The sequence below is a fragment of the Limanda limanda genome, chromosome 12 (genome assembly GCF_963576545.1).
Source record: "Limanda limanda chromosome 12, fLimLim1.1, whole genome shotgun sequence".
NCBI lineage: Eukaryota > Metazoa > Chordata > Actinopteri > Pleuronectiformes > Pleuronectidae > Limanda > Limanda limanda.
The window spans coordinates 25,968,663-25,978,874 of NC_083647.1; positions in this window are offsets into that span (position 1 = coordinate 25,968,663).

Sequence of the window (10,212 nt, forward strand, 5' to 3'; positions counted from 1 at the left end):
GAACTCACTTGTTGCAATTGTATAGTGCTTAAACCTGATTGGTGTGTCTTCAATTAAGCAGTCATGTGTTTGTGCACCTGGTGGTTGTGTTTAACCAATTGGCTCATAGGGTGGTCATTTGACAGTCTGTGCTTAGCAATTGCAAGGAAGTGACCCCTTGATATCCTTCTGTGTCTAATGCATACAAGTGTGTTTAGTGTTTTGCAAAAAGTGTGAAGCTGACATTGTGCTTATAGTGGTGCAGATCTTGGCCCATGTTCTGCTCCTTGAGTGTAAGGTTTTGATAATTGTGTAATACCTTTGATTTAAGTGTTTAAGCAATCGAAAAAAACTGTAAGACATTTGAAACGTGTGTGTTTCATATGGTAACAAAATATGGTTTTGATAAATTAGTGTATAGTTTTTACAAGAGTGTTTCCTTTTGCAAAGAATCTGAGGTATTCTGCTGATTGGGTGTGTGGTTGTGCTAATTGTGTTTAGTGTTTTGAAACACCGGGCCCTGTTTTCAAAATCGTGCTTAAGCAATCGAGAAAAACTGTAAACCTTCTGTTTCTTTACTGAAACCTAAGGAGGAGGAGGAGTAGGAGGAGAAGTAGATGGAGGAAGAAGAGGGGGAGGAAGAGGAGGAGGAGGAGCAGCCAGAATCAATCTCTCCTCCCTGAGACGAGGACGATGGAGGAGAGACTCACTCGTTCCATGGTGAAGAAGCCGAGGTGTTTCTGACTCACTGCCCTCCAATGGGCCCACAGTCAATTCTACACTGATGTTATTTAACGATAATGTTGAGCTGTAATTACATTTTCAGCCCAGTCAAAATATTAACCCGTGTTACGTTGTGTTACCATGGAGATGTAGATTCCAGGAGGCACAGTATCACAGTGTTTATACAGGATGTTTATGTTTTAATGGCCCCACTGTGGTCTCATCGTCAGCCAGCAGCGATAAACAGCTCATTTGTCAGGCGGCTTTATATTTTAATTAGGGCTGGGCAAGTTAACTAGTTAATTACGAGTTAACTCATCACTTATTTAACGCAGTTAATTATTTTATTGCGCATTAACGCAGGTTTGATTATTTATTGTTTTATTGTGAAAGTCAGGCTTTTATTTTGTGAAAGTCTGTTGCTGACTGCTGCGGAACCGGAAAAGAAAATAATTGGCGGATAAACAAACATGGAGAAGGGTACGGAGATTTTAGATGGCCATTTTCATTTAAAAGTTCTTCCAGACGGCGCAGTCGACCGAACCAAAGCTTTTTGTAGCCACTGCCGAGGTGAATTTTTGTATCACCGGAGTAATTCCAGTCTGAAATATCACCTCAAGGCAAAACACACAGTTGATATCAGCAAACCATTCAACAAAGCGGACAGTGGAGCGAGGCTACGGCAGACTATGTTAGATGCAGGGAGGAGTATAGATAAACAACGCCAAGAGAAGCTAACAAATGCTATAGCGAATTGGATAGCGACAGACTGCAGGCCGATGAGTGTTGTGGAAGACGTCGGTCTGAGAAACATTTTGAGAATCGCAACAAATGACAGCAGGTATGAGATGCCCTCAAGACGCACCATAACACGGAGAATACACGAGTTGTATGAAAAGGAGAGGACTGCGAAAGCGACAACTTTACAACGTGCACCCGCTGTTGCTCTCACTGGGGACTACTGGACTTCACTCGGTAACCACAATTACCTTGGAGTTACAGTGCATTATATTGATGAGAAGTGGGCGCTGCATTCACATGCTCTGACTGTGATGAAAACAGAGGAGAGACATTATGCTGAAGCGTGCGCGGGACACTTTACTGACGTTGCACAGCAGTGGGATGTGTTAAATAAAGTCACCACACTTAGCACAGATAGTGCACGAAATATGATCGCTGCTGCGAGACAACTGCCTTTTGATCATGTCCCCTGCTTCGCGCACAGTCTCCAGCGTTCTGTCACAGTATCTCTGCAGAACAGTGCATTTGACAATGTCCTGGCCAAGTGCAGAAAGGTTGTGGGGCACTTTAAACATAGTCCAGCAAGTGCAGCAGAATTAGAGCAACAACAAGTTGAAAATGGACAGAAGAAGGAGTCGCTTATTCAAGACGTTCAAACCAGATGGAATTCTACTCTGGACATGATTAAAAGCATCCGCAGAAACGAACAGCCACTGAGGGACGTCCTCACCACAAACACCAAGATTGTCATGCCAACTACAGCTGAAATGGACAAAGTGCAGAGATTGGAAACGCTACTGGAGCCTTGCAGGTATGTTTTACATCATATTTCTCACTATCCTGTCTGAGTGCATGTAAGAGAGAAATAGTGTAAATGTGTAAATGCAGCATGAATATGTAGAGGATAATTTTTCTGTATACTGTAAGTGAATGCAATTTTTTTTGACTTAAGTGGAGTTGATTTTCTGTTGCAGATATTTGACTGAACTTTTGGGAGGAGAAAAGTATGTCTCATGCTCTGTGGCACTGCCTGCTTTTTGCCATCTGTCCCGGATGATGGAGAGCTCAGATGATGATCCTGCCTACGTGACCAGGTTCAAGTCTACATTCAGAAACGACATGGAGACACGCAAGGGAAATGCCAACATTGCATATCTGAAGATTGCTACTGCATTGGACCCTAGATTCAAGGACCTCAAGTGCAAACCCAGAGCTGAGAGGAGTGAGGTGTGGGCCTCAGTAACCAACTTACTCAGGGAACAGAGGGTAACTGCAGAGAAACCTAGGGAAAAAAATAACTCAGAGCCAGTTGAGCCACCAAAGAAAAAGTTAACCCTCTTGGCTGTTTCATCTGAGTCTGATTCTGAACAGGAAGAAGACTCAATTGAGAACAGTGTGCGTCGATACAGAGCAGAGCCCGCCATCAGTTCAGATTCCTGTCCATAGAGTGGTGGTCCAAACATGCAGGCTCACACAGCAGGCTGGCCCCCTTTGCACAGAAGTACTTGGCCACACCGGCAACCTCTGTCCCCTGCGAAAGGTTGTTTTCTCTTGCTGGTCATATTGTCCAGAAGAAGAGAGCTTCTTTATCATCTGAAAATGTAAATAATCTTGTGTGCCTTAGCAACTGGCTTGGTGCAGAGGAGTAAAACACATCACGTTTTAGGAATCTACACTGAAAGTGTTTTCTGGTTCTTTTATGACCAAAGGAAATCCAGTATAAACATGGACTTTACAGACTAGTCCTCTGCACAGTAAATGCCAGCAGTGACCTTTTTGGTGCATCACCACACTCGAACATTAATGCCCTGGCAGTGGCAATAAGTTTTAGTTCTGTGTTTGTTTTGTTAACATTGTTTAAGTTGAGATTTACACAAAGTATTTATTTTATTTAACTGCTACTTTATAATAATGCTGAAATTAAGTGACTGTTTGCACAACATAATGTTATGGCACTTTAGTTCATATGGCAGTACATTTAAAATAACAGTGTCCAATTCTAGGAATTGACAACTGTACTGAAAGTGTTTTCTGGTGGCTCACTCTAACAGGGATATTTGGTACTAGACTGGTTATGCTGCTCCCTGAAGAAAGTAAAATGTTTCTGCTGTTACCTCAGAAATTGCCTGTTTTATTGAAATGATTGTGACTCAGGATTTTGTGGCCAGTTTTTTTCTTTTTCATAACGAAGAGGATAACATTAATGCCCTGGCAGTGGCATTGAGCTTTAATTTTGTATTTGCTTTGATTACATTGTTAAGTTGAGATTTACACTGAATATTTTATTTAACTGCTACTGTATTAAAATGCTGATGTTAAAAGTGTTTGCACAACAAATGTTATGGCACTTTCGTTCATATGGCAGAACATTAAATAAAAGAATGCTATACACTACTTTTTAATTCATTATTGGATTTTGCGTATACATATGCGATTAATCGTGATTAATCAGGGAAATCATGCGATTAACTCGATTAAAAATTTTAATCGTTGCCCAGCCCTAATTTTAATGTTTCAGAGGGTAACCACAGGATGTATGATATAATTTAAATGATTGAATATGAAGATCTAATTTTCTATTCATCTATAGGCTGTTTTATTTATGATACAGGATTATTTGCAGGTCTGAAAAGCAACTTGAAACACAATACTCACAGCTATGATTTACATCCAGTAAAACCATAAATTATTGTTTTTTAATATAATCTGTTAAAATAGGAATCAAATCTACATTCCTATGAGGAAAGTCTGGCTGTTAGAAATCTGTGTGTAAGACTGTGAAGATATAACTTCTTGTTCCTAATCAGGGAGACAGATGACCTGAACGACCCTGCACTGAAAGGATATACGCAGGCTGCCACCGCCATCCAGTGGTGGAGAGACAGCACTGCACCCTCGCAGCATTTCAGCCTCAGTGACTGTTTGTTAAGGTTCATCTTCAAATATGTTTTATTTTGTATTGAAAACAGTCTGTTATGATCTTTGTGATTAATTTAAATCAATTAACTCCAGTCGTTTATTATTCATCGTTCAACCTCTCTTTCTTTACTTCTTTAAAGACACACTTTTCCTTTATGTTCAAAACTGCTTCTTCTAATCAGTGTTGTAAACATTGTTGTTGTGACCTCCTCCACCTCTTCCCCCTGTTCCCTTTTCCTCTTCTCCTCCTCTTGCTCTTCCTCTTCTTAGATCCTCCTCTTCTTCCTCCTCTCCCTCCTCCTCCCCCTCTTCCCCCTGTTCCCTATTCTTCTTCTACTCCTCTTGCTCTTCCTCTTCCGAGATCCTCCTCTCTTTCTCCTGCTCCTCATCCTTCTCTTCATCCTCATCCCCCTTCTTCTTCCTCACCTACCTCCTCCTCCTCTCCCTTCTCCTCCACCTCATCCTCCTCTTCCCCATTCTTCTTCTCCTCCCCTTGGTCTTCCTCTTAATCTTCTGAGATCCTCCTCTCTTTCCTCCTCCCCGACCTCCTATTCCTCTTCCTCCTCTTCGTATTCACCTCCTTCTCCCTCCTCCTCCTCCTCCTCTTCTTCTTCCTCCTCCTCCTCCTCCATCTCTCCCTCCTCCTCCTCCTCTTCTTCCTCTCTGTGTTTATATTTATCAATAAAAACCTCAGCACCTCCTCAGGCAGTAGGAACAATAATTAATTAAAAGCACTAATAACACTTTCTCCTCATACATGATTCATGTGGTCGTACTATCATTCCCAGTGTGTGTGTGTGTGTGTGTGTGTGTGTGTGTGTATGTGTGTGTGTGTGTGTGCGATTCCCTGTTTAACAAGTGCTACTTTATGGGATGTTTATTCAGGGTTGCTCATTACCAGCTGACCAATTGAGAGGGACTGAGGTGTGTGTGTGTGTGTGTGTAGCTCTCGTTAAGTGGCGGCTGAGTGGGGCCACTTGGATCCATTGAGGAGTAAATCTAGTTAAGTGGTTAATGAAAAGACTTTCAAACCCGATCTGTTCCACTGCAGCTTCCTCTTGTTCTAATCTGACGTTTGAATAAAGCTCGGAACAGTGAATTCTTTATACGACAGTAAATCTACAACATGAAGTGTTTCCACAACTCAACAGAATAAAACCGACACACTGAATATTTACTGTTTATTATCATCATTACTCGTGAAAAGCTCAATTTGCCCGTAACTGTCACCATTAGCATAATTTGTTCTCTCTGTGCAGAAGATCCAGAGGATCAGAGTGAAACTGGACTGGAACAGAGGAGAACTGTCGTTCTCTGATCCTGATACTAACAAACACATTCACACCACGACACACACATTCACTCAAAAGATGTTTCCAATCTTTAACAGTGGAGATCATAACCCAGTGAAGCTGTTACCTGTGAATGTCTCTGTGACGCTGGATCAGTGTTACGGTTTGGATGAAGATAATGGACCCAAATGCAGAAATTATAAAGTAAAAGGTAATTTAATTAAATAAGTATTTAACAAAACAAACAAAACATTAACACTAAACAGTTAACAAACAAAACACGAGGCTTACGCGGGGATACAGGAGATCATGACAGCACCATGGAAGGCAGGAGGGATGACGAACAAACACCGCAGGAACACAGACAATCCGACAGAGGACAAAGGGAAGACAGAGGATTAAATACACAGGGGAGGCAGGGGCAATTGAACACAGGTGTAACACATGAGGGCAGAGGAAGTCGATCACCGACAGGAAGTGAAGAAACTTAAGTTATTTCTTGATTTGATGGAAGTGAAGAGCTTAACCAGATGCTGTATTTAAACCAAGGCAATGATGTGGTTATTATTGCAACATCAGTTTTTGTCTTGGCACAGTTATCGTGGTTTTGAACACAATATTACTGTGTTTCCATGTAGTATGCAAATGAGTAATAAAGGGTAAGTAAGTAATAAGGCACATGATGGAGGAGAGGGTCAGTGGTGCAGGGAAATCTCAAAGGTTGTTTAAATCTTTTTTTCATGCATGATCATGAGTTATAACATAACTTGAATTATTCGTTCCTTCACAGGACCGGTGGAGAACAGCAAGGTTGGATATAGCTGGGGCGGCTTTTGCTGCTGGAAAATGTTGCCATTAATTTGGCACAGTTGTGCATTTCAGTTGTTGGAAAAAATAAATAGTTTTAATAGAAGTGAAAAGCAATTTGGTCTGATTTCTTTTTGAGAGATGATATAAAAGGTTCCTCAGATATTTATCTTTTTTAAATTTAACCATGAGACATGTGCGTCGGTATCACAACTGATGGCGCTGCATGCATGACAGGAAAAAACTCAGGGGTTGTGAGGATAATGCTTGAGAAAGCACATAATGCAACTTGGAAGAAAATTTAGAAAGAAATTAAATCAAAAACACAATAGCTCAACAAAGAAAAAAACTGAAAACAAGTGAAAACGTTTTGACCCTCTTAGGTCTTCATCAGGTCTTGTGAAAAAGCAAAATATTTCTATCTGAGCTGTGAGGTCCTTCCACTACAACGTTCAGAGCAAGAGTGAGTGAGGAGACTGAGGGCTCCTCTATTTAAAGGCTGGCTCTCACAGGCTCCTCCCCCTTGTCTATTCCACTGTGATCCTTTAACTCTATAACTGAATTAAAATAAACTTATTTAAATATATTATCATTCATGATACTGTGTATCTTATGAATGTATAGTATTTTATTGGACTTAAGTGATATATTTATTTATATTCTATTTAAAATAAAATTGTGACTTGTGACTTTAAATGAATTTCGTATCGATAAACTGTGATTGTTTTAAATCACATATCAAACTAAATGTTATTTATTTGAGTTGTCTAAGTCCATGTATTGTTTTTGTAATAAATCATGTTATTACTACTTCGTGACGTCTACAAATTGTCTTTTTTTCAATAGTCTTTGTGATTTGTGAGTTTCTTTCTTGTCCTTGTGAGTAAATCAATATATATGTGTGTATTTATTCTTTTTGATTAGTGTTATTTGGAGAATATGTTGTACAGAACATCTGGACTTAGATAAACCCTGTTGTTCTCAAGCTAGAAGGTTTAAGGTTTAGGCAAAGGTCCATAGTGGTTAGGGTTAGGGCCATGATCCATGGTTAGGTTTTAGGCAGACAGAACGTGTGTAGGTTTAGGCAATTGTAGAGGAGACTTAGGTTTAGGCATGGGTTAAAAATGGTTAGGGTTAGAGCAGGGGTGTCAAACTCATTTTAGTTAAGGGGCCACATACTGCCCATTTTGATCTCAAGTGGGCCGGACCAGTAAAATCATAGCATAATAACGCATACGAAAATATTTCTCTATGTTTAAATCATTGGTAAAGGTTTTTTGATGATAAACCCTATTTTAAAGTCTTTCTACAATAAACTAGAAACACAATTACAAAACGTTTGTACTCATAAACCTCCATATTCTTAAGAGACATTCTGATTCACAACCTTTGAAATGAATTAAGAAAAACAAGTGCAATTTCACCAATACTGTGCTTCAGTTTATCATTTACACATGAGCATTACAACTTCAGATCACAGTTTATCTACAGAGCAAAACATTTAGTCACAGGTATTTGGAACAGAAAAATATTGTTTTTGACATAACAAAACTTCTCAAGATCTAAAAAACATTTTAAATGTACTAACTAACATTTCCACATCTGTGTAGTTATCTGTACACCTGAAGTGACTCACCACAAAATACAAACAAACTTGGGAGCTATTAAATAAGAAGGTTGAGTTATCCCTCTTGCCTTGAAAATATAGAATGTATACATTGAAAAAAAGTTGGGGCAGTGCATGAGCCACAGTGCTCCATCAAACCAAACTCTTTTGTACTGAAGCTGCTGATTGACATTATATTGCACATTGTTCAGTGTAAAATATTTCAAAAGTACATTTTCTTTTTCACAGAACTGTGTTCTTCAGGATTCAAAAGTGTCTGAAGCCTTATCTTACATGAAGTAGGTCAACTCACTGATTATTTTTGTCCTGAAACTTGGCATCTTTTAGCCCTCACAAGTGCATCAATATCAGGCTTAAGATCCTGAGTAGCAGCCAATTTAAGAGGATCATTCAAGTGCTTGTGTTTGAGTCTCGAGCGAAGCTTTGTTTTTGTGATGTTCATTACAGAGAACACTTGTTCACACACGTAGGTGGTCCCAAACATGCTCAAAACTTTTGCTGCCAGGGCTGTCAATTTGGGGTATCCTGGCAAAAGACACCGATAAACCGTGCGCAGGATTCTAGAATCCATTGCAAAAATATGGTTTAAACTTTTTTTTAACGAGTTTAAAAGCGAAAAGTTATCCTATTGCCTGACAAACGTCTTTTTTTAATCACAATTATTTAGCCTGAAGAAGACTGTAGTTTCGTTTGTTGTTTTTATTAATGGTATTTTCCCTGTCCTTTTTGTTAACTGGAAAAATGTATACTTGATTTTTAATTTATTTTTAGTATCAGCACTTGGCCTGTTCTTGGTTTTAAATGGACAAAAACTTGATTTCTTTGCTTTTGTGTCAACAGTACCCTTATATAGTTCAGTGCTCATTTAAAATGATAACACAGCAGATTAAAAGAGGCTGTTAATTGAAAATGTGTATACTCATTTGTTTGCTGTTGTCTTCTCAAGGCGTGACGGAGCGGGAGACCGCTGGGGCTTTGCTAACCCGGGTGTGAGGCTGGTAGAGCAAGCCAGGGCGAATGCATTGCGTGCTGCTCTACCTAGGGCTCCGCGTCCCGTCAACGTACGGGCTCACTGCAGGCTAAACCGGGAACAAGCCGATGCAGGTAAACACGAACTCGTCCGTGCCAAGTGCTACCTTTTTATTTATCTAGTTTCACATGAATATTATAATAATATATCATGACATCATGTTGTGAGCCCCTAAACAAGAGAGTAGTAACCATCTCTATACTTATATTTGCATCTTTTTTCGTAGCAGGTGTGCACATATAGCCACTCCAAAGCGGGTATTTGTGACACTTTTGCTATTGCTACACAGCCAGAGTTAGCATTAAAAAACAACTGTTTAGCAACTGAGAGATCAAACTTCATTTCTCTTCTTATCAAAATCTCCTCGGAAAGTGACATCAATGTGAACACACATAAAGTGTCTTTAAAACACGGCGTCCTCTGTTAGAGTTGTAGAGGAAGACATGCACATTCCTTTTTCAGGTTAAAGAAAATTGAAAGATGAAGGAATATTTGTATGCATGTAGTTTTTTTGAGTTTAGCTCTTAATGTCAATTATCAATATACTCTGATTAGTACAGTCATTTCAACACAGCCATGACCCCCATGCTCCAGGATCGGCACTGTAGTGATACAATGCATTTCAGTACAGTTACTATTAATGTGAGTAACTGCAAGGTGCTAATTCTATGTACAACTTGTCAATCCCCCTGCAGCCAGAATCAGAGCGGTGGAAGAAATACAGCGCCTTGCTCAAATATTTGCCATGAGCATGTTTGGCGCTGGAGGTGACGGGGATTTCATGGAAGACTAAAGGTAAAGAGAGAGAGAGAGACTGTGTTCCTATGCACGTCTGGATAAATTATTTTTACAATTTCCAGTCCAGTTCAGGAGCAGGTTTAACTGAAGATTGCGTCATAAAGAGTCTGTATAATAATATCATATATATTGTGCAGAATAACATCTAGCTAAATATTTTACTAATTGGAAAAAGGTAAACAACACATTTGGACTGGGCGATGATTAGTTTATAGTCAATTCTACACTGATGTTATTTAACGATAATGTCGAGATGTAATTACATTTTCAGCCCAGTCAAAATATTAACCCGCGTT